Here is a 23271-nt window from a genome sequence, read left to right as displayed (position 1 = left end):
TATGTCACACAGGTCTTTTCTCTTAGAGTCGCATCTCAGATGTCCTGCTGACCCTCAAAATCATGGACACCCCAGTTGTACGTAACAGGAAGCCACACCATAATGACACAGAGGCAGACACTTGAAGGCACATGTCACTAAGCACAACCTGTAAGTTGATACACAGGAGTGGATTACAGAGTGTTTCTAAATGCCCTTGAGGAGGCATGACTGCCCAGGTCTACATGAAACAGTGTTTGGCCCTGGACAGTAGTCAGGTGGCTAAGCAAGTGTGACATACTTTATATACATACTCCTGAGTCCCACAAATTGGAGTCCGCTGCTGCATGGGTTTGTTTGAAATACACCAGCCACTTGTGGCGTGTCACACCAGAAATTGGAACACATATAAAGGGCACACACAGATCACATATCAGATCCCAGGCATTGGGTAAACAATTGAACCACCCATGAAACACAAAACAGAGTCACGGGAACAGATGCTGTCCGGAAGCTAAGGATAGCTGACTGCAGGAACACAGTGCCCTAGTGACACAATCAACAGACTGTAGGGGCCACACCTGTGGAACAGATGAGGAGGGTGCATCGCACAATTGAGGGACCTGAGTATTGGACTACAAGACCTACGTAATGTGGAAGTGAGACCAGGCCAAAAGACTACAATTAGCATGTCAGACATAGTACACAGATTAGGCAGGGACTTACCCCCTCCTTGCTGCTGTCTGGCCTTCAGCTACCTATCCATGTCCTGGAAGACCACCGCCAGGATCTGGAGCATGTGGGGGGTCAGGGTCCAGTGTCCGCCCCTCCTGCATGGAGGAGACAGCTTCAGCTGGACTCTAGTGATCCTCCAGGTCCAGCCCAGAAGGTCCTGCCACCTCTTCTGGCAGTTGCAGATCCAGCGCTTGTAGACCCCCACTGCACGAACTGCCCGGGCGATGGTCAGCCGTACCTCCTGCTTCTGGTGGACATCAACCTGTGCGGATGACAAGGTTAAAAGTACATTAACACACATGCCCCATATTTGTACTGTACACATTTGGATATACATGTCATCATCACAAAGGAAAATGAGTTACCCAGGTAGTGCAATCATGGGAAAGGACAAATAACCTGCATGTCTGACATGTTAACAATGCCTGGGAAGTTTAAGCTTGCACTAATGCACTTTAGCAGCAGAAAACCTGTTCATTACATGTACCTACACACTTTGGGGGATGAAAGTAGTCAGTGAGAATGCTTGCCACTGGTGTACACACTGCTAGTACTGCTAGTCCGACAACATGCACAAATAGTAAGGCAGTGGACTGCACACTCACCTGCTCCCCTGGTTTCACATACAGCTTGCTGTACTGTGGAAGGAGCCCGTCCAGCAGGGCCTGGTTCTCCTCTTCAGTGAAGGCTGGAGACCTCTCCAGAGTACGTGCCATAGCAGGAGCCAGAGGTAGTAGCAGGGATGTGGTCCAGTAGCATGTAGTACAGGCAAGTGAGCTCCCTGGGGGCCAGCCCGCCTTATATCTGTGCTGCAGAGGCAGACTCTGTGCCATGTTTCCCCAGTGATAGGTCCAACACAATTGCATTCTATGAATCTGGCCAATCCATGGAAATGTAAGACTTGTACACGTCTTCCGCATCGTTCAAATCTTCACCTTCATGAAACTCTAGGAATTGCAACATTGTTGTAGGCATCCAACTGAATTTCCAGCACACAACTCGTACACGTTTTGAATCCACATCCATCTCCATGACAGTCCAGAGCCAATGGGTGCGCCCGGCTCGGTCAACTGACTGTACAACGTGTATTTTGAAAATACACATGCACCCATCTCCATACGATTCAATGGCCAAGGCGTACGCCTGTCTCGTACCATGCCTGCCCGACGCGCATGCATGTTAGTCACCCGCGTCGGGCCTCATTGCAGTCAATGGCAAAGCGTACGCACGGCTGGGTCATGAACCATGCAATGGGTACGTATTGTCACCCGTGTCGGACCCCATTGCAGTCAATGGCAAAGTGTACGCACGGCTCGGTCATGAACCGTGCAATTGGTGTGCATTGTCACCCGCGTTGGACCTCATTGCAGTCAATGGCAAAGCGTACTCACTGCTCGGTCATGAACCGTGCAATGCATACGCATTGTCACCCGCGTCAGACCTCATTGGTGTGACTATTCGATGGATTTAGCAGACAATTACTTGCCAGGGACACCTGTGCACACCTACCACACTACAGCATTGGCCACACAGTGTCCCATGGCATGTAAGGCTGCATTCCCTGTGTGTTGGGGGGGCCACTTTTGGATTGATGGGTGGCACTTTTGTTCAGCCACTCCCAGGCTGTGCACATGTACATGGGGGCAGAATCCTTTGTGTGTTTTGCACATTACCACTGTGATGTGCAATTGTACAGTAATGGGCATGAGTCACGGACACAGATGCAGGTTGGATATGTTTAGGACATGTCACATACACCCTGAGTCCTGGGGTGTATGTCACAGTGATCCTGCTGGATCTCAGCGCCGCGTTTGACATGGTGTCTCATGCCTTTTTGTTAAAACATTTGGAGGAGGCAGGGATGGTTGGCTCGGCCCTGAAGTGGTTCTCTTTGTTTCTTAGTGAGAGGTCCTTTAGGGTTGCTGTCCCCCTTTTTCCTCAGGCATCTATTCCATCAAACAAGGTCTCCCACAGGGTTCCTCTCTCAGTCTCCTGTTATTCAATCTTTATGTCAAACCGCTGGCCGCAGTGGTGAGAAACAGAGGACTGACCATGGTCTCCTACACTGACGACACTCAGCTGGTGGTAACACTTTCTAGTGACACCAAGAGGGACGCCCTGAAATTTCGAGGCGACCTGGCGGTGGTCGCTGAATGGATGACAACTAACTGCCTCCAGCTGAACGCCAGTAAATCTGAGGTGTTGTTGGTAGGAAAGGACCGTGGACTTTGGAGTGAGCTTTTGTGGGCAGAAAATTTGGGGAGTTCCCCCCCCCCAAGCAAGCTGTCAAAAACTTGGGGGTCTGGTTAGATTCTTCGCTCAGTTATCAAGTTCAAACGAAAAAGGTAGCAGGAACGTGCTTTGGGTACTTGCGGGGGCTCAGACCCCAATAGGGGTTTTTTGACCCTCCAACGCACCAAAATATTATCCAGGCAGCTATAATGTCCAGATTGGATTATGCCTGCTCCCTGTATTTGGGGACAAATAAGACCGAGATTGCGCGGCTACAACGGGTCCAGATTCCAGAACGCAGCGGCCAGACTTCTGATTGGCTTGCGCAGGTCCTGTCCAGTGTCACCTACAATTCACCGGCTTCTTTGGTTGCCGGTGGCCAGGAGAATAGAATTTAAGTCCCTTTGTATTACTTTTAAGGCCCTGAGGTTCAACACTCCTGGTATTCTGGCTACCCTGGTCACCCCCTATGTTCCCACACAACAGCTTTGGTCACTTGGACAGCACTTGGTAAGGGTCCCCAGGTTCTAGAGAGTGCGGGCAGGAGGCCGTTCCTTCCGTAGTAGGGTAGCCTTCCTTTGGAACTCATTGCCCACTCACATTCGAATATATACTAATTATTTGATGTTTAGGAAGGCCTTAAAAACCCACCTCTTTCCCAGCATGTAGTTTCTGTCTCCTTTGTGCGTTAGTAGCCTTGCTGACATCGCCGGGACGCCCCTTTGCTGGAGCAGCTGTTGCGCTATATAAATGGCAGTAACATAACATAACATAACAGTGAGACCTGTACCCACAATTCAGATGTGCACCCACAGTCTGTGTGCATGTTGTGTCTCAGATGTGTCTGATCAAATGTGCCCAATGGGAGACAGTCCCCACATCCATGGGGTATATGCAGCAACCTTGATGGCGTGTGTGTGTCTAAGAGACGTATATGTAGGGCCTGCAGGGACAACAGTGGCCAGCACCTGTGGGACCCACGCTTGTCTTGTGTTGTGTACGTGATATGCCATATCCATGCCAGTGTCAATGTGGCAATACAGGGACCCTGGGTATCTGCATGGCAAAGATCTGTGATGCCTGGGAGACCTCAGGCCTCACTTGTCACTGTGGTGTGTGTTTGTAACGTCACAGCAGTACATAGGTCGGGTGACACAGCCAGATGATTGGCCATTGCACTACATGGGACTCATGTGGACATGTGGAATTGAGATGTGAGGTGATGGTCATGTAGGTGACATATGTGTCCATGCCCAACAGCACACACCTCAGTACATTGTGTAATGTCATGATGTATCATGTGATTTTGAGCCTGGTCATAGCCACATGGGTGGATGAACCGACAATCTTCCTTTGTTCATCTCTGTTCTTCAGGGCACCATCTGTGCATCGACCGTTCCCAGACCTTGAAACCATGCAGGAACGCGACTGCATCCAACGGTACCGCTTCACCAGGCCACTGATTGAGGAGTTGGCGGAGCAGTTGGCGCCACATCTGCTACCTGGCCAGACATACCGTACAGCACTGACCCCAGAGGTGAAGGTGATGGCAGCCCTGCACTTCTTTGCTACTGGTACCTTCCAGTACACTGTGGCTACAGCAGGTGGTATGTCACAAACTATGTTTAGTTGTGTGCTACGCGATGTCTTGGAGGGGATGTTGCATTTCCTTGACTTGTACATCAAGTTCCCTAGCCCAGCTGAACTCCCTGAAATAAAGGATGCCTTTTATACACTGGGGAGGATGCCGAACGTCATTGGATCTATTAATGGGACACATGTGGCCCTGATACCACCACAGGCACATGAGCAGGCATACTGTAACAGGAATCATTTCCACTCGATCAATGCTCTGGTGGTATGTCTTGCCGACATGTGTATCACAAATGTGTGTGTGCACGGTTCCCTTGTTCTGCGCACGATCGCTACATAATGAGGAGTAGTCGCATTGCAACAATAATGTCACAGATGCCAGCTCAGCGTCCCTGGCTTGTCGGTGTATACTGACTGTTTATCATTGTGTGTGTTTGTCAATGTTGTATTCCACACTCCTACAAAACACAGCTACTTGTTCATTTTTGTGTGTGTAGGTGACTCCGGATACCCCAACATGCCATGGTTGCTGACACCCCTCAGGAACCCTGTGACACCAGCCAAGATGTGCTACAATGAGGCACATGGTTGGAGCAGGAGGGTGATTGAGCGGACATTCGGCCTCCAGAAAAGCCGCTTTCACTGCCTGGACAAGACCGGAGGGGCCCTCCCATATGAGCCTGCAAAGGTGTGCAAAATAATCCTTGTATGCTGCATGCTACACAACATGGCAGTGGGGAAGGAGGTGTCTTTCATCCAGGATGACAATGCCCAACCTCTGACACCTGTGGAGGATCCCTGCCTGGGCCACGATGCCAGTGATGATGAGGATGAGGGTGACATCCGCTCACAGCTCATCAACAACTTCACACCTGAATGTGAGTTTCCAGGGTTGTTATGTCAATGTATGGAGTTTGCCTGGAATGTGTTGTGGCTGCTCTGTTGCTGTATGAGTGTGTCTGTGTGCCACATGACTGGATGTGTGCAGTGCTGTGTCCATTCAGGTGGTGTGTACTCCACTATAGGGTAGTACTGCTAACTTGTTTTTGTGTAGGTTTCTTGTAACATGTTTTGTGCATGTGTATTGCATTTCTCTCCTGTTCTGCTGTGCTTTTGACTGTGTCTTGTGTCTGTCCTTCACAGGGTAATTTGCCAATTGTTTGGTCAACACTGACCCCCAACACCCAGAATCCAACACCAGTGTGGGAGTAGTCAATTGCCATCAAGTGATGTGCCACTCACCCCTGGACTACCATTCTCAGACACTCTGTGACCGTGTGTCCACTGTAACGTACAATTGCCCTGCAACTATTTTTGAATAAACATGTTGCTGATGTGTAATGAACCTGTGCTATACTTTGTTAGGTGCGTTGTCTGTCTTCCCACATCTGAGTGACATTTGCTCACCTCACCTTTGGACTTGTTACCAATGACTGTGGATAGGTGTTGTGTTTGTGCATACCTATGTGTTTCAGGTCAACATCACTGTGTGGGATGAGTAATATGGCCATGGTGAGTATGTTTTGTGTTGCCATAGTGGTGTGTCTCCCTCACATGTGTCACATCACCACAACTCACCTAACGTTGGTCACATTGTTGCAGTATTTAGCATGCACTGTGTTGTGTAGCAGATCGACATCTCCATGACACATGACAAGTTGGAATCACAACAGAGGCAAGTATGGTGTACTGGTGAGTTTATTTTCGAACATGTGTGAGTAAAGTGCACAGGATGGTGGGTGCGGTACACTGGGTTTGGAATCCAAAGTTCACATTAGAGTTGCAAGTGCTGGTAGATGAAATGTTCAGAGTAAAGTCCACAGTCATCTGCTACATTGGACCAACATGAACCCTCCATGTCATGTGGGTGAGTTGTGTGCGATTGAACAAGGTGAACGGGTTGCGCACAAAGAACATTGTCCAGAACAGGTTTAGAGGCCCTGGGGGATTGCTGGGACATCTGCCTCTCACATGTCCTTCTTCGGACGACCCCTCTTCTTCTTGGGTGGGGATCCTCAGGTGCAGGCCTCTGTGGTGCAGGGTATTCTCTGCCAGAGTCCTCCTCCCTCCCTGTGGTGCTGGCAGATGGTGTTGCAACAGATGTTGTGGCCAGACAGGGAGGTGTGGACAGGTTTGTGTTGATCTGGCGGAGGCATTGGAGTATGTCCCGATGCATCGCAGTAAGGGCATCCCACTTTGCCTCCATGCTGGCATGGTGGGCAGCCTGCTCCTGTTGCATGTCCTTGAGGATCCCCACTACCTGGCCAAACTATCCGGTGCTATCCTGATACGCATCTATGATGCGTGCCAGTTGGGGGTCATCATGCAGTCCAGACCCCTTTGCAAGGCGTGCCCTCTGCCTCCCACCCCTCCCAGCACCCCTATCCACATGGGCAGGACCAGTGGCGGCATCCACAGGTGACACTGGGACCCCTTGGGTGGTGTTGCTGGTGGTGTTTGCTGTAGCTTCCGGGAGTCCTGTGTCCCTGTGCTGTGGGTGTTCAGTGGCCTTGGTCTGTCCGTGTTGGCGGGGGTGCCCTCTCGGTTTCCGGATGCTGGAGGCATGGGTAAAGAGGGTGCAGATGTTGATGCTGCTGGTGCTGCATGATGACTTACACCGGAGGGGCCAGGTTGGACGTCGTCATCCGAAGAGGACAGAGACAGAGTCAAACCAGAGAGCTCAGTGTACACCAGAGTCTGGGACTGGGAATCCTCTTCATTTGGTGCTGGGTCCCCATCATCACCTGTGTTTGGAAGAGACACACAATGTAAGTTATGTTTCTACAGGCATCAATGGTTCACAAACATGACATGTTCTACTGTACGAACAGATGCCTGCCTGTTCACTGCTTTTTCCAGCTTGTCACGGACAGAGTTTGATATTGTTGTTGCCCATTTCCCAGCATGGCCTTGTGCTCCCCACAACAGAGTCCAGTGTCAGACATCTTATCAGTCCCTTCCCACTCCCTGCTTGCTGGGCCATGTGGGTAGGTGTGGATTGTCTATGACTGCAACTCCCATCAAACTCTTGGCTACACCCCCCTTCACAGCATGCCCATAATTCCTCCCTCTTGACTCTTCTTCCCTGTGAGGGGGTGTGACAGCAATGGCAAGATGGCTGACTGTGAAGTCCTGGTGTTTGTTGTTGCCCATTTCCCAGCAGGGCCTTGTGCTCCCCACAATAGAGCCCAGTGTCAGACATCTTGTCAGTCCCTTCCCACTCCCTGTGAGGCGAGCATGGTTCAGTGTTTGCTTGCTGGGCCATGTGGGTGAGTGTGGATTGTCTGTGACAGCAACACCCAGTACGGGGTATCTTTTGCTGATATTTCACAGATGTGTGGGTCAATGCATTCTACTCGGTGAGTTGTGTGGAGTTTGTGTGCAGGGGGTGTGTCTCCACATGCTGGTAAGTATGGTCAGAGCTGTCAGTCCTCCTTCCCACCCAGCCAGACATCCCACCATGAAACGTGCTTCCATTGTAGGGCATGAAAGTTGTCTTTCAGGATGTCAGTCAGTGGTGTCCTGCTTCTGATTTGTGCACAAGCCCTACCAGGGCCTTGTACTCCCCACAGCAGGACCCAGTGTCAACCATCTTGTTAGTCATTTTCCACTCCCTGTGATATGGGCATGTTTCAGAGAGGTCTTGATGGGCCAATCAGGAGGGGGTGCATTATCTGTGACTACAAACCCCATCATGCTTTTGGCTACACTCACTTTAGCTGCATCCCCACTATTCCTTCCTGTCAGTCAGCTGCACTGTGAGGTAGGGTGTTTGTGGTGGCAAACTGTCTGGCAGTGTTAATGTAGCTTTGTGCCACAGCCTTTCTCTATTTGATTGTAGGTTGGTGCATGTCATGACACAGTTCCAAGTCACTATGAGATGGCAGGTATTGTGTTTGTCTGACTGGCATACACATCTTGGGATGATTATCTATTGGTTACTGTGGCTTTGCTTGTGGTGCATGGCTTCACTGTCCCCTTGCCACACAATCTTGGGTATATTGTTTGTGTACTCACCAGGCTCTGGTATGTCTGTTAGACCATGGACGCTCTCTGGTGGTAGGAATTCCTGCACCTTCTCCTCCCAGGTCCTGAAGTAGACTGGTTTGGCAGGAGGGCCACCACCGGTGCACTGACTCAGGGAGTGATCTTTTTCGATGAGTTTCCTGACCCTCCTGCACACATCATACCACCTGTTCTGGATATCATCCTTTGTGCGCCTTGCTGGTGCTTGAGTGTTCACCTTGTCCACAATCCTCACCCACATATTGTTTTTTTGTGACATGGGGGTCCTTTGGACCAATGTACCAAACAAATGTGACTCTACTCTGATGATCTCGTCTACCAGCACATCTAACTCACTATCTGTGAACTTTGGATTCTTCTTTGGGGGCATGGTGATGGGTGGTGGTGGTGAGGGATGTGTGTATGAGGGTGCAAGTGAGGGTGGGTTAGTGTTGGTTTTGCTGGCTGTATGTGTGTGTGCTTTTGGATGAGGTGCTGATGGTGTGTGAGTTGTGTGATGGGTGAGTTGTGAGTGTGTCTGTGGTTGCTGTGTAATGGTATTTGCTGCTGGCTGTGTCTCCTGTTTGCAAGGGATCATGGTAGTGATTGTAGTCCTATCTTCTGTGTTTTATACGCATCGGTCGAGGAGATCTCTATTACTTGTGGGCCCGGTTTTCTGTGCGTGTCGTTCGTGCAGCTTGGTCTCTGTGTGAGTCGGTCTGGGTTTACACGCATTGCATCGTACTGCGTGGTTTGGACATCACGGGTATTGGTCAGTCGCGTTCATTCCGAGTTCGTGTCGGTCACTATTTTCCCTACGGCTCGGTTGTACGGCTTGTATTCTGTACGTGTCGGTTGTATTTCACACGTGTTGCATCGTACTGCACCAGTCGAACGGCACGGGTCCGTGTCGGTCGGTCTCCGGTCCGGGTCCGTGTCGGTTGGTACGTTTTGTGACTGGAACCGGCCCCTCTGTGTAAGGGTCATCACTAAAGTCATCCTTAGCCAACATGCCCACTGTACAATGATATATCTATGGAAAGGCCCGAGGCTACCTTTAGGGTATATAAACATCATCTCTTCACTGGGCAAAGCAGAGGAGAACAAACTTCCATGTTGACACACTGACGCGAGAAGTCCCTGCACGCAAACACTCCAGCACACAGTGGTCTGACATCCCTCGAGGGATGTCCAAATCAAGGTCATATATTCTCTCCCAAAATGGTAATGGGGTTGGCTCTTTCCTAGGGGCATTCTTGGCTATACACATACCTACATGCTAGGTACACTTAGGTACATCTAGTTAGGGGAAGAGAGTCAGAATATTGAGTTGGAAATGTTGGCTTGCACTAATATCGAGTGCATAATATCGAGATACATAAATATTGACTGCAAGAATATCATGGTCAAGAATAACAAGTTTAAGGTAAGAAATATCGTTTTCTAAAATATCGAAGTCATTAACCCCTTCAGTGCCATGCCCTTTCCCCCTCCTGTGCAGGGCGTTGCACTAGTGGGTGGGGTTCATGACGAGATAGTCTCGTCATGGGCACAGCGCAACCGTGCTCCATGACAAGACTATCTCGTCATGGGCACTGAAGAGGTTAATATCATTTACAAAAATATAGCTGTTAAAAATATTTTTTATTTAGTTAGTGTTATGTATTTTAGTATATATTTGAAATGTAGGTGCTCGATTTTTTTAATTTGGTGTTTTAGTTCCATAGCGGGTTTTGAGTTTATAGGGGAATAGTGTGGGAAGTAATTTAATTATAATAAATTGAATATACATTTTTATTTATTAGTGTACAATATGACAGGCACCGCGCGGTGCCTACCACCTTGTAAATGGCAATGTAGGGGGGTACCCCCCAAGTGCAGCCCCCTACCCCCCTGGGGGTCCACAATGGGCCCCCAAAGTAAACTCTGCATGCCTTTCCTTGGCAGAGTCTCTGCCAAGGAAAAGCATGCACACCGCACACATCATAATATGGATGGCGGTGGCTGCAAGGCACGGCCACCATATTATCGGCCTTTTCCGCCCTGCAGGCAATCGTGATGATTGCCTACCGGCAGAAAAGCGGCAGACCACCTTTCCATCTGCCGCAGTACCCCCAGCATGCTAATGTGGCGGGGGTAAATGGCCGTCGGGTGGGGAGTTTTGGCAGGCATATCACTACCGCAGGTCAGGCGGAGGCAATGCACCTGCCATGATAATAGTCCACTCAATTTTGTACTTCGATATTTTTAACAACAATATATTTTTTCGATATTTTTATACTTACCATTATAAAGATAGGAGGTCGATATTTGTGACTACGATGTCCCAATATTTCTGTAGGTCGATATTTGTGTTGTCGATATTCTGTCAGTGATCCCTAGTTAGGATTTGCATTTTAGGAGTACTCATGAATATTGCTATGTATCTATATGCCTGCATATATTCATTGTTTTAGCACCATGGTAGAATTCTACCTTTTCTTTCTTCTGTTGGCGCTTATAGCCGTATACATCTGTTTATGTCTAGTGGTTGTTGCTGCACACATATTTTATACTAGAAAGACTCTGGTTCAATAAATGCTTATAAAAATGTCCCCACCGTTTATTCTGTAGATCTCTCTGAGGCCGAATGAGCACGAGTGACTGAGCGAAAAGTATTGTACTGTTTCCACGATCCCTGGAGGGTCAGTTCGATAAATGCCAGAATCTATTTGCTCCCTGGTAAGTTTGAGGGGCTTATGGCAGCAATGTGAGCTAGCTGGTCTACAGATTAACATATCCTGTGGGGGTGTCTGGAATCAGTCTAGACACCAATCCCTTAGTTTAAGTTGTCTAAACATGCAGACCCTATTTTGTTTTATAGGAAGTACATGACATGGCATCACCAACGTGCTTTGGTTCTTAATTAACAGTCAAATTTGAGTAGTTCAGTCATGCTTTCTCAGAGACCCCTACTCACATTTACCCAGAGACCTTTAGAGTGGGAAGGTAAAATCCGTGCAGCTGAATAGGTATACCCTATGTATCGGCTGTAGGTTTATTTAAGCTTGAAGGATTATAGTTCCCTACATTGTGCATAAACCTTATCTCTTTCTTGTAAAATACTTCCTCTCACAATAACTCAAACTGGAAATGCCAGTATGAGTGGTGCAGGAGTGGAGGAAGGTGAGCTTGAAGGAGCTCTGAACATATCAGAAAATTGCAGAAATGCATTTACAATAAAATTAGCTGAATTTGGCCTGTCATTATTAGATGGGACTGTTGCCTTCATAATTGAGACACAGGAGGTATACAGAACAGAGGTGCTCTATTCCTGGGTTAAATTCCCACCTGCAGATCCAAACACACATACATTTCATTATTACACTCCGGAAGATCCACCGAAAGAATACTCAGCATATGAGGACATATAAGTTCTGCTCTTTTACCAAGAACATATAAATTGGTTTAAAGGCACCCTCCACCAAACCACAGATAAAGTGAGACTCGGTCCACTCAGCAGAGATGAAGTGACTTGGCCGGTCCTAGCGGCTTAAACACCACATCCAGAGATTGACACATTGCCAATAGCAGACTTACATCCACTTCACAAAGAAATAATAAAACTATACAGAAATCTTGCACAGTTTGTTATGAGAACAATAACGCTTCACCATACAAGGGTCACTCCAGCCGGTCAACTACAAGGTACTGTGACAAAAATCCCCCCACAAACGTTGAACACGATTATGGGAAGAATGCCCACTAAACGTGAACAAATGCCATTGTGGATAGCACAGAAAATAGCACAGCTTGAGGCACTGTTTCCACACACAGGCCAGCAAGAAAAACACAGAATATTGACGATTTGCTTGCCAATGGGGCTAGCTCTCCAGATAGAGGATTGTACCACTTGGGGTACAGTCTTAACTGCCATCTATGCCTGGACTCATGGTACCCCCTCAATAGCAGTTATACCAGAAATATTTAGACAAATACAGAATGAATACGGGGCAGAACCTGTCCTGGACTCAGGATGAAATTGATAGGCAATTTTGCTCAGGTATCTACAATTATGTTAGTAAACATAAAAGGGGAGGCTGCAGCGGTGGCTATATGCCAGCACCTGAGGGAATGCTCTCCTGCACAACAAGAGGGGGAATTACGTAAAATTATCAAATAGATCTATGCTTCACTGGGTGGAGATAATTTGGGAGCTAGACCTGTGAAACCTCAATTGATGGGTAATCCAGAAAAGGATAACTCCAAGCAAGCTCCCAATTCTTCTAAAAAGAAACGGGATAATCAACAATTAAAAAATAAGCAGAATCAATCAAGGGGTGTGTCTCCTCAACAGGAGCCCTCTGATAGGAAATATAACCTTAGAAATTATGATAATATTTAAAAAACTGACATGTATCAGGGTATTGATATATGTTCCTCTCGTTCTTTTCAGAGTTCATCATAAAACTCCCAGATTGAAGGGCGGTCAGAACGCGGATCAGAAGAGTGGGCAAAGCCAAGAGATACACAAGGCACTTAAGATTACATTATCAAAAATGAAGATAAACCTAAAATTAAACCTCAATTTAAAAGAAGAAAGTAGCTGTCCTTAAAATAAGAAATGCCCAGGCTGCTCACGACTCAACTTCTCAATGGGGAATTGGCTCTGAGGATTCTAGACAATGCGGCAGAAGTAACAATAGCTCATCAGAGCCTGATGGAATTTCTGGTGACAGTAGCATTGAATGAACATATCACGGTGGCAATATCTGATACAAGGGTAAGCATACCACATAAGTTACATGAAATAACACTCCATATGGAGGGGGACATAATGAGGAAAGTGAAAGGTCTCCTTTGGGAAAACCTAACGTTTAGATACAATATCCTTTTGGCTGAAAATAATTGGCTGCCTGAGTTTGTTATGAGTTGCCTGTTAGACTTGGCATCTTTTGGCGCGTTTCCCCTGACTTTTTGCTTTCTGACCTCCCGGTTGTGACTCTGTTTTTGCTACTTTATCTCTGCGCGCCTTCTCACTGCTGTTCAGTGCTAAATTGCAAGTGCTCCTGTTGTAAATTGTTATTATGGATTAGTGTTTCCATGATTGGCTGATTTGATTTACTAGTCAGTTCCTAATACAGTGAGCCGTGTGTGCCCAGGGCCTGTAAATCAAATGCTGCTAGTGGGCTTGCAACACTGGTTGTGCCACCCACACAAGCAGCCTGTAAATGTAACTCTGGCCTGCCATTGCGTAGCGTGTATGCTGTCTAGTACTGACATGTCAGCTTGGCAAGTGTACCCACATGCCAGGCCCTACCTTCCCTTTTCTTAAATATCAGTCACCCCTAAGGTAAACCAAAGGTACCCCTGTGTGCAGGGTACAGTGTATGTGAAAGGTAGGACATGCCCTAGTGTGTGTGGCATGTCCTGATAGTGAATTACTGCCAATGTTGTTTTTCAATATTGCAAGGCTACCTGTCCCCAAAGGACAGAATGGGTGTTTGTTCATAACAGCTTAGAAACATAACTACCCCTTTGAACAAGGTAGGAAATGAAAGTTTAGTATGCCTACACTCAGGATCTAAAAATGCATCTTTTAGTAAAGTTGATTTTTACATTCTGTGTTTGAAAATACTACTTTTAGAAAGTAGGTATTTTCTTGCTTAGCCATCCATTGCGCCTCTGCTGGGTTTGTGGATTGACTGTCTGGCTTTGGGATGACAGGGGCTGGGGAGGAGCAGTGGCTCCAGAGAGTCTAAATGGGTCAGGAATGGGCTGAATAGACCTGGGATGCTTTTGGAGTAGTGGGAGGAGATTTCCTTTCACCTGAATGGGCCTTTTCTGTCTCTGACAATGCTGTCTCCACCTCCTGCCAGGAAGCTGCACCAGAGATGACAGAACTGGTTCTGGCTAGGCATAGACACTCTCTGCCCCAGAGAACAAAGTATTTTGGACTATAAAATGTGGGGCCCAAACCCCTAAACTTGAGAACTCTTTTAGAACCAAGGAGACTGCCAAGAAGAAGAGCTGGAGAAGCTGTGAGTAGTGACTATCACTCTGCTGTGTGCTTTGCTGTGCTGGCCTACAGTGGTTGCTTCTGTCTTGGGCACTGAAAGGACTAAACTGAACTTTCTGCAACTTCGTTTTTGTGGGTTTCTCCAAGGGCTTGAGGCAGAGCTTGCCCCCTGTTCAAGAAGTCTCAGGAACAGCATAGACTTCAAGTTATTTTGCCATCAGCACTGGGGATGATATGTTTTGTGCTGCAACAGAAGAAAAAACAACCCAACGACAACTACGACTCAGCTGCCGACTCCGTGTCGTGAAGGCACTGTAGAGGGCACCGCCGCAATGCCACACCGCAACCCTGGTCTCACCGACGACACCTTCTGACTCCACCGCAGACCCGCAGCTTACACCTTGACCTGTGGGCACCACACTCCGTACTGCCTCGCTTCAAGCCGTCACTGTAGTATCCCCGACGACGTTGCTCCACTCCAACATCGAAGCCACTGCTTGCACCGTGCATCGAGGACACCGCTCGTAAGTTACACGATGCACTGTCCTGATCCCGCACCACAGCCTTTAATATACTAAACTATATTTCAGGTCTCTTTTGAGAACTGAAGATTTCTGTGTATTGTGGATTTTTATTGTTTTGGTCTTGTTTTAAGTATATAAATTATTGGATATTGTTGTAAAACTGGCGTGGTGTCCATTTTTTGTGTTTTCATTATATTACTGTTGGTTATGTGTGAATGCTTTACACACTGCCTCTAAGATAAGCCTGACTGCTCGTTCCAAGCTGCCAAAGAGGTGCGCAGGGGTTATTTTAGAAGTGTATTCCCCTTATCCTGACTAGGAAGAAGGGTCCTTACTTGGACAAAGGTACCTACCTCTGCAAGCTAGAGAGACCCATTTCTAACACTGCCCAAAAGGAGAAACTGTAATTTTACCAGCTTACTCCAACCTCTTTCCAGAATCACTAAAACATTCATACAAGCAGGAGTGGGAGGTAGCACTAGCTCCTGCATTATACCACAACCATGTAGGGTGGAATCCTGAGTCAAATTACCATGAAATCCCAGTAAAAACTACCCCAACTCTACAGAGGGAGTACCCAATAAAACATGACACGTTAGGGAGCGCCCGATTCACAGAACTGACTCAAGACAAAATTCTAAACTTACTACCGTTTTGTATTCACAGAAAGCACTTACTCATTTTGGTATTCACAGAAGTTAGGAGTCCTAACTTTAGGACTCCTAAATGCCTTCTGTGAATACCAAAAGTCTTAAAGTTAGGCTTTTTCTCAGTTTAGGAGTAGTAAAGTTAGGACTCCTAACTTTAGGACTCCTAAATGCCTTCTGTGAATACCGAAAGTCTTAAAATTAGGATTTTTTTCAGTTTAGGAGTAGTAAAGTTAGGACTCCTAACTTCTGTGAATACCGAAATGAGTAAGTGTCTTCTGTGAATACCAAAATAAGTAAGTGCCTTCTGTGAATACCAAAATGGTAGTAAGTTTAGGATTTTGTCTTAAGTTAGTTCTGTGAATCGGGCCCAGAGATATTAGATCAACTTGAATATCAAGATGTGATTGAAAATTGCACCTCTTCCATGAATAATTCTTTGTTTCCAGTAATGCAACCCGACAATTCATACCGTCTAGTTTTAGACTACAGGCATTTAAACACATGCACAAAAACATTTGCAGTACAGAATGCACACAGTACCGCAGTCATGAATGACATCGTGCGAAAGAAATACAAAACAAAAGTAGACATCTCAAATGGATTCTTTTGCCAAAATATAGCACCTGAAAGCAGACATTTGACAGAATTTTTGGCCTTAGGTTGTCAACGTCAATTCTATAGCCTGTCACAAGGGTATAGGAATAGCCCCGGGTTGTTCTCAGAGAGAGTACCAGAGTTACTTCAAAATTTTGATGAGGAGGCATTGTCCTCTGTTGATGATATTTATCTGACGGACGATGAATTATTGGATCATTTGAACAGGGTGAACACCATCATTATGGGATTCGCTTATGAGGGCTACAAATTTAATTTTAGAAAATCAAAAAATGCCCACCTCAATGTCCTATTTTTGGGATATGATCTATCAAGTGAAGGAAAAAGCCTAGCAGCTAATTCTTTTAGAAAAATGTGTGTTACTCCAACCTCCAAAGACTCTGAAAAATCTACAGTCCATTTTAGGATTCCTACATTTTGGCAGAACATACGTTTTGGATTACGCAGAAAAATTAAAACCTTTCATCAACTTAATTACACCTGATTTCTCAGTTTGACATTGGACACAGGAACACATGGAAATACTACTTTCCCTACAAGCTGACATGATAGCTTCCACACATTTACACACATGTGTAAATACCACAAATTTGATGATTCGTGTAATAGCGGCTCAATTGGGGTACACTTACCTCACCTGTCGTAAGGGTTTAGGGGTTGCCAGCGAACATTGCTGAGTTAGCATTAGTTTGTGCTCTGCATCACCGCCATCTTGCCGCTTATGCACATGATACTACAAGCCTTGGTTCCCGTAAACACCTCTGCTCGTGCTGCTTCACATGGGAACTGTCTGCCTTTCACTATTTTGGTTGTGCTCTGTGTTCTCGTCTGTACATCGTGTTCAAGGCCAGAAAACAACTTCACTGGTTAATTGGCTTTGTTCCATCCCACATACACATAGACATAACATGAAACACAGTTGCGCTACTGACTTTTTGGGTGTTTTTAATATTGCTCGTGATGCACGTTAACATCACTTGGAGAAGACCTTTCCGAAGGAAGAGCTGTGCTTGTCCGGAGAGGTAAGTCCTAGCATCTAAGATTTGAGGAAGGGGGTTCCGCTGTCCGAGCTCAGAGGTCTTCCACTGATATAATAAACATAGCTTGTAGAACGGGGAGGGCCGTAAAGCACTATAAGGCTTCATCCACTGTCATTATAATATGTTGTCCCCGTTCATTTTTTATGGAATTGTAACAATGCTGATTATTTTATTTTTATGCATTTCTTTGCTAATGTTAGTACGTGTACTGCATTACAGAGCATGTTAGTTGAAACGAACATTTTAAACTATACAGTGTCTCTGGTTACTCACATTGTGAACAGGTATGATTATCTAAGTGAAAGAGTGTCTTTTTCCCACAAATTCTGAGAGGCCCTGAGTCACATGTTCTAGGATATCCAATCATTGGTAGCTCCGCTGTAATACGGAGAATGAATTGGATACTATAGCTAGCCGGATAGGGGTTCTGCTCCCTGAGGCATGTTTTTGGTACACCACAATACACCAAAGTCCTGGTTTCCTGTGCACAGTTCTGTGTATGTGCAGAATCCCTTCAATGAAGGCAAAACTGTACCAATCGCATACAAGTCTCATTTGCACACAAACTAGAAATACTTTTTGCATCAACTGAAAATATACTGACAGCAATATAGACTGCTGTAGTGAGAGAAAGGGCACTAGCTTAGGGGACACAAATAATTGTTGTGACTCCAATTCCATCCTTAGAGGTTGCTACAAAAGCTAGCGTTCCAAATGCAAAAGCACTTCATCCACAATGGATACAGTGGGCTAATTATCTCACTGCAACAGATGTAGACTACAAGTTTGACTCTACATTTAAAACACAATCATTCCTGCAGTATGAACAAGAATATCCTCTTCCAAATGAAATAACACCTTTAGATCAGTATGCCTACATAAACTACACTGACGGATCTGCTCAGCCTGCCATAGGAAGTAAATAGCAATACAGGACCGCATGTGCGATTGTAAAAGGACCTATGTGGGACGGCCTAGCAATACGCAGATGCAGTCTCTGGGAGATTGCATGGCACAGCTGGCAGAACTAAAAGCATTAGCACTAAGAAATATGGATCGAAAATTCCCACACTTATTGTGTGCGATTCGTTTTACTGTTTCCAGTCTTACAATGAATACCTCCACTATTGGGGCCAAAATCGTTTTAGAGACTCAAAAGGTTGTACAATAAAGCACAGGTTACTCTGGGAACAAGTGGCAGAGCTGAAGAAAGACTTGCTGTTGGCTCACATGATTCATACGCTGAGTCATCGACGTGTTGGCGTCCACGTTGAAGGGAATTCTTTGGCTGAAGAAGCCTCCAAGGTGACAGTGACAACTACTGCCGTTGCTGCAATCACTCATTCTAACAAGAGGATAGACGGACAGATAATGGTAGCTGTCAACACGCGAGTAATAATAGTTCATCATTGCCAAAAGGTCTTCCACTCAAGTACTCCTACAAGTTAGATGCACGAGGGTCTGGGTTCATCACATGCAGGTATTACTGCAAAGGTTTCACTACTGAAACAACATTATTGGTGGCCAGCTCTTCCTAAAATGACCAAGGGCTTTGTCCTTAAGTGCAACATCTGTCAACAGATGAAGGGTTCCACCATAGCACACCCACCACTGGCACCACTACTGATATCAGACAGACCTCTTGCATGTGTCTATTTGGACCACTGCGGCCCCTTACAATTTGACTGGGCTTACAAGTACATCTTGGTGGCAGTGGATTCATGCACTAGATTCCTGTGGGTTTGGCCCCAGTGCTCAGCAATTGGCACATTACATTCTGACCGTGGCCCTGAACTTAGCTTTCTGGCTTACAAAGAAACCATGGGAAGTTTGGGTGAAGTCTTGGTATACTCCTCTCCATATCATCCCGAGGGAAATTTGATTGTAGTGAGGAAAAACTGGGACTTAAAGCAATCCTTAACAGCAAGAATATTTGGCTTGGGTGGCAGTTGGGTCAATCATCTATATGGGGTCCAGAGGGCACTTAATAACATGGCAAGAAGTTCACTAGGAGACTGTACTTCAAATGAAGTCCTGTTTGGTACTAGAATGTAGGTACCCAAACTCGATTGTGACATCACAGTGGCAGATGAAAAAGCATTTAACAACAATCATCATTTGGCTGTTTTACAGGAACAAAATGAATTCTGGGTATTACAAAGCAACGTCCAAGTAAAACGCACCACCATTGGGGAAGTAAAAGCTGTTCCTGCAAGACCTGTCTGGGTCACAAAGATTGGGAATCTGATCAGAGAAATGTTTGTGGACAAAATAGAATTTGGCCAATTTACAGAGCGCCTGTACGTGTCCTGGCTGTTGAAGGAACAAGAAAAGTACTTTTTCCACCTCTTGGCAGCAATTAAGAAAAGAGATTCATCTCCATTGATCTGATCAAACAAAACTATGTGGCCGATACTGAATAGCAGGCCTCGTGGGCTCCTGGGTTGCCGCCTATCTCCTGTCACAACCAGACAGGAAGTTCAGTCAGAAAGACTAATAACATTTGAAGATTCTACTATACGAAGAAATGGAGTTACCAACAATGGAATGGAACTTGTGCTGTTGTAGGGATTCTGCGTATGCTCAGAACTATGCGCAGGAAACCAGAACCTTAGAGAATTGTGGTGTACCAGAAACTCCCCTCAGAACTAAGAACCCCTTATCCGACTAGCTTAGTGTCACATTCGTTATCCGAGATTTAGCTCGGCGGTCCCAATGTATAGACAACCCAGAACAAGCGACTTAGTTATTCTCAGGAATGGTGGGAACCCGAAATACCCGTTTGCACATATATATCAGTCCACAACAGAATAACTAAGACACAGTAAAGTTTAAAGAATTTATTCATAAAACTCGAGTCCTGTTATAAAGTACTTTGGCTAACATAAGTAGACAAATGGTTAAGATCATTACCATTAACATTGTTACAATACCATAGAATACAAAAGGAGCAATCATATTAATAATGACTGTGGAAAATAACCACCCTCCTTTCTCTAGTTACTAATAAAATATTATTAGACTATTAGAAGGTCTCATAGGCTTTCATAGGGGACCCCATACCGTATAGATCAGCTCAGGTGTGTCACAACACAGGATCAGCTCAGTGTTCTCTGCAACAGCTCTTCTATCGAATGCCCTAACAATATGCTGCGCTGTGTTATTAAAGCCCTCGACTTTCTGGTATTTGCAGCTGCGTGCATGTTGTGACTAAACAGTGGTACGATCACCCTGAACATAATCAGCCGGCACCGTCTAGTGTCCTAGAACAGTTCTTTACTCGATGTACAGACCAAGGGCACTAGCAACTGTTAAGGATGTATTAATAACATTCACTTGAGACAAGAGCGAGTCTGCATTTCTCAAAGTAATAACATGTAACAACAGTGTCGGGTGCAAAGGCAGCGAAAGCAACAAGATGGTTTTCCAACAGCTAACGTGATTAAGCTAACTTAGCACTGTAAATAGGGAGTGGCCTAAAACCACGTGACATCCCCCTTTGATCGAACCACAGTATAACCAGGGGCGAATATTTTTACAGAACGCAGAGTTCAAGATCAATGAGGCAGACTAAAGAGCTTGAAATGAGAGTTCAGAAAAATGAGAGGAAAAGAAAAATGTAAAAACACAATCCATCGTCCATAGAAGCCAACGATCGTTTGTGAAAAGATGGCAAAAAAAAAAAAAAACTTTATTCGACTCGCCATCAGGCAGTCAATGCAGGAAAGTATAAGCAGCATACGCAGCTGCGGCTTCCAGTAGAAAATCATTTGAGTCATCCGCAAAATTTTCGGACATCCAGTTCAGCAAAGAAAAAGAACACACGTGTTCCACAGGGAAATGAGCATCAAGCACTCCACGTGGACAAGAAGCAGGCATCTCGATGTAACTTCGTGCCAGGAAGTCAACTGCTGCTCTCTCGATATCCCATAATCCGAGGACTCCATGCGCCGCACCCAAGGCCATAAACCCGACTCCAGAACAGTCAAACTCATGAACCACTAAGGGATACATCAGTCGATCAAAATCCAGGTCAGGTGACACCAAGTTTGACAGACACATATCCAGAGCCCATTGGAACGGACATTCGAGACAGTGAAAGACAGGCTGTACACAAGTGAAAAACGGGAATCGGAAGGATAATCCATAAGCGACACTCAAGGTAGCCAGTGGCAGAGTTCCATAAGATTCCCACATCCGGCTACGCAGATGGAACATGCTGGATCCGTGGTCGAGAAGCGCAAGTCGTGCAGCCATAGCGTAGTGCGCAGACCAACAGGAGTATGCCAGCAATTAATGCGAGTATCAGAGGAAACCCTCCGAAGACCCCAGAAAAAATAGAATGAAAAATAGCTGGTATTACACCAAAGATAGACTGGAAAGACGTCACAAGGCCAGAGCCTACAATTTTAAAAAAGTGCACCAGACCAGTCGTAGAAGAAGCATTGAAGATAGTGTGTATTAGTGTGCCAAAATGTAGGGGAAGGTCAGTATTCAAAAGCGCTTGAACTTCCGTGCGAGTGTTCGCAACTTGAAGGAGAAATGTTTCTCGTGATGAAGTCAACGCAACCTCCTTTTGAGACAAAAGAGCCCTTATTCTGCTCATCCTATTGAACTCTGCTTTCAAGGTTGGAATCGTCGGCCAGATGGATATATCCAGCCGGCCTTGCGGGGGTGGGAAAAGCACGTTATTACAGCAAACTACTCTTCGTGAAACTGAAACAATATAGGGAATTCCTGCTAACATCCCACAGCAAGCCTCACTATTTAGAAGCAGATAACTACCATTAGCAAGCAGCGTAAATGACGGCGTTATAACTTGTACAGGAATGCCCTTCAACACGCAAGCTAAATTAGGGGCATTCATATTACATGATCCATGTAATTGGATATGTCTACACACTACTGAATGATCTGGAGCAGTCGTACACTCCTCACCCTTCAAATAAACTTCTTTGCCGTCTCTCTCACATCGATATGTAAATGGGAGAGACCAGACTTCATGCAAAAATGCAGAACCAAGTTTTTCAAATCTGCCTAAGGCATAATGTTTCATACAAGAACTAAACTTATACATAGAAATTGGTAAAGTTACCATTCCATGTACGAGCCACACTGAATAATCCGACTCAGCAACAGAAAAAGGCAAAGGTTCTAACTTTTCTATATGTAGTAGTGAATATGTAGCATCTTTCATGGACATGAATTGTTGCTTTGCTGACAGATTAAACGGGCGGAATAAAGACGAAACATTCATGTAATCCCATGGTACTTTCCCCGCCTTTAACGTCTGCAAAGTCCAAGCAAATTGCATAATCGATCGTAATTGATTTTGACCATGATACAACACAGACACATCGTCCTGGACAATATCTATAACAGATGAAATAATGTTGTCCAATGTATATATTCTTGAAGATAAAGTATTAATACTATTATCTATTACTGCCAATACTTTTTCCATATTGGCTTGGTCAATAGCACGGAGTCTGGAAGCAGCCTCAATCTGTGACAACTTCCAAACCTCGTTGTAAACCGCATACACCCAACTTTTGGATCTTCCTAATGCGGGACCCTTAACAAAATCATTCAAATCAACGTTGTCATGCAAACGTGACAAGTGAAGTTTAACAGAATCTAATGTGGAATGTTGCAACCATGTCTGACATAATTTACCTACCGAGTAGGTAGTGACAGTATGTGAGGACAGAAAACGTGGGTCTACTCTATCCTGTATGTACCCGGGAATTAACCCCAAAAATCTACGTTGACAGCTATCCGAACTTTTCTGCCATATCAACCAACCTGTAGGGTCTAATGCACTAATATTGAAGGTGGAATTGGAGACAAAAGACTGCAACATAGTAAGGGACAGATCTGTGTGATTCTCCCAACCGGGA

General features: G+C 45.7%; 1 long non-coding RNA gene across 1 annotated transcript; it reads left to right on the top strand.

Moving 5' to 3' along the window:
* Nucleotides 1–11139: 11139 nt before the first annotated feature.
* LOC146863771 (uncharacterized) lies at nucleotides 11140–15226 on the top strand. Its single transcript, XR_014976564.1, has 2 exons — nucleotides 11140–11265; nucleotides 12980–15226. It is a non-coding gene; the product is annotated as an uncharacterized LOC146863771 (long non-coding RNA).
* Nucleotides 15227–23271: the final 8045 nt, after the last annotated feature.

This window comes from Triturus cristatus, chromosome 2_1, assembly GCF_964204655.1.
Source record: "Triturus cristatus chromosome 2_1, aTriCri1.1, whole genome shotgun sequence".
Taxonomy (NCBI): Eukaryota; Metazoa; Chordata; class Amphibia; order Caudata; family Salamandridae; genus Triturus; species Triturus cristatus.
The sequence above is the reverse complement of the archived record's forward strand: the minus strand, read 5'-3'. Positions and strand labels throughout refer to the sequence as shown.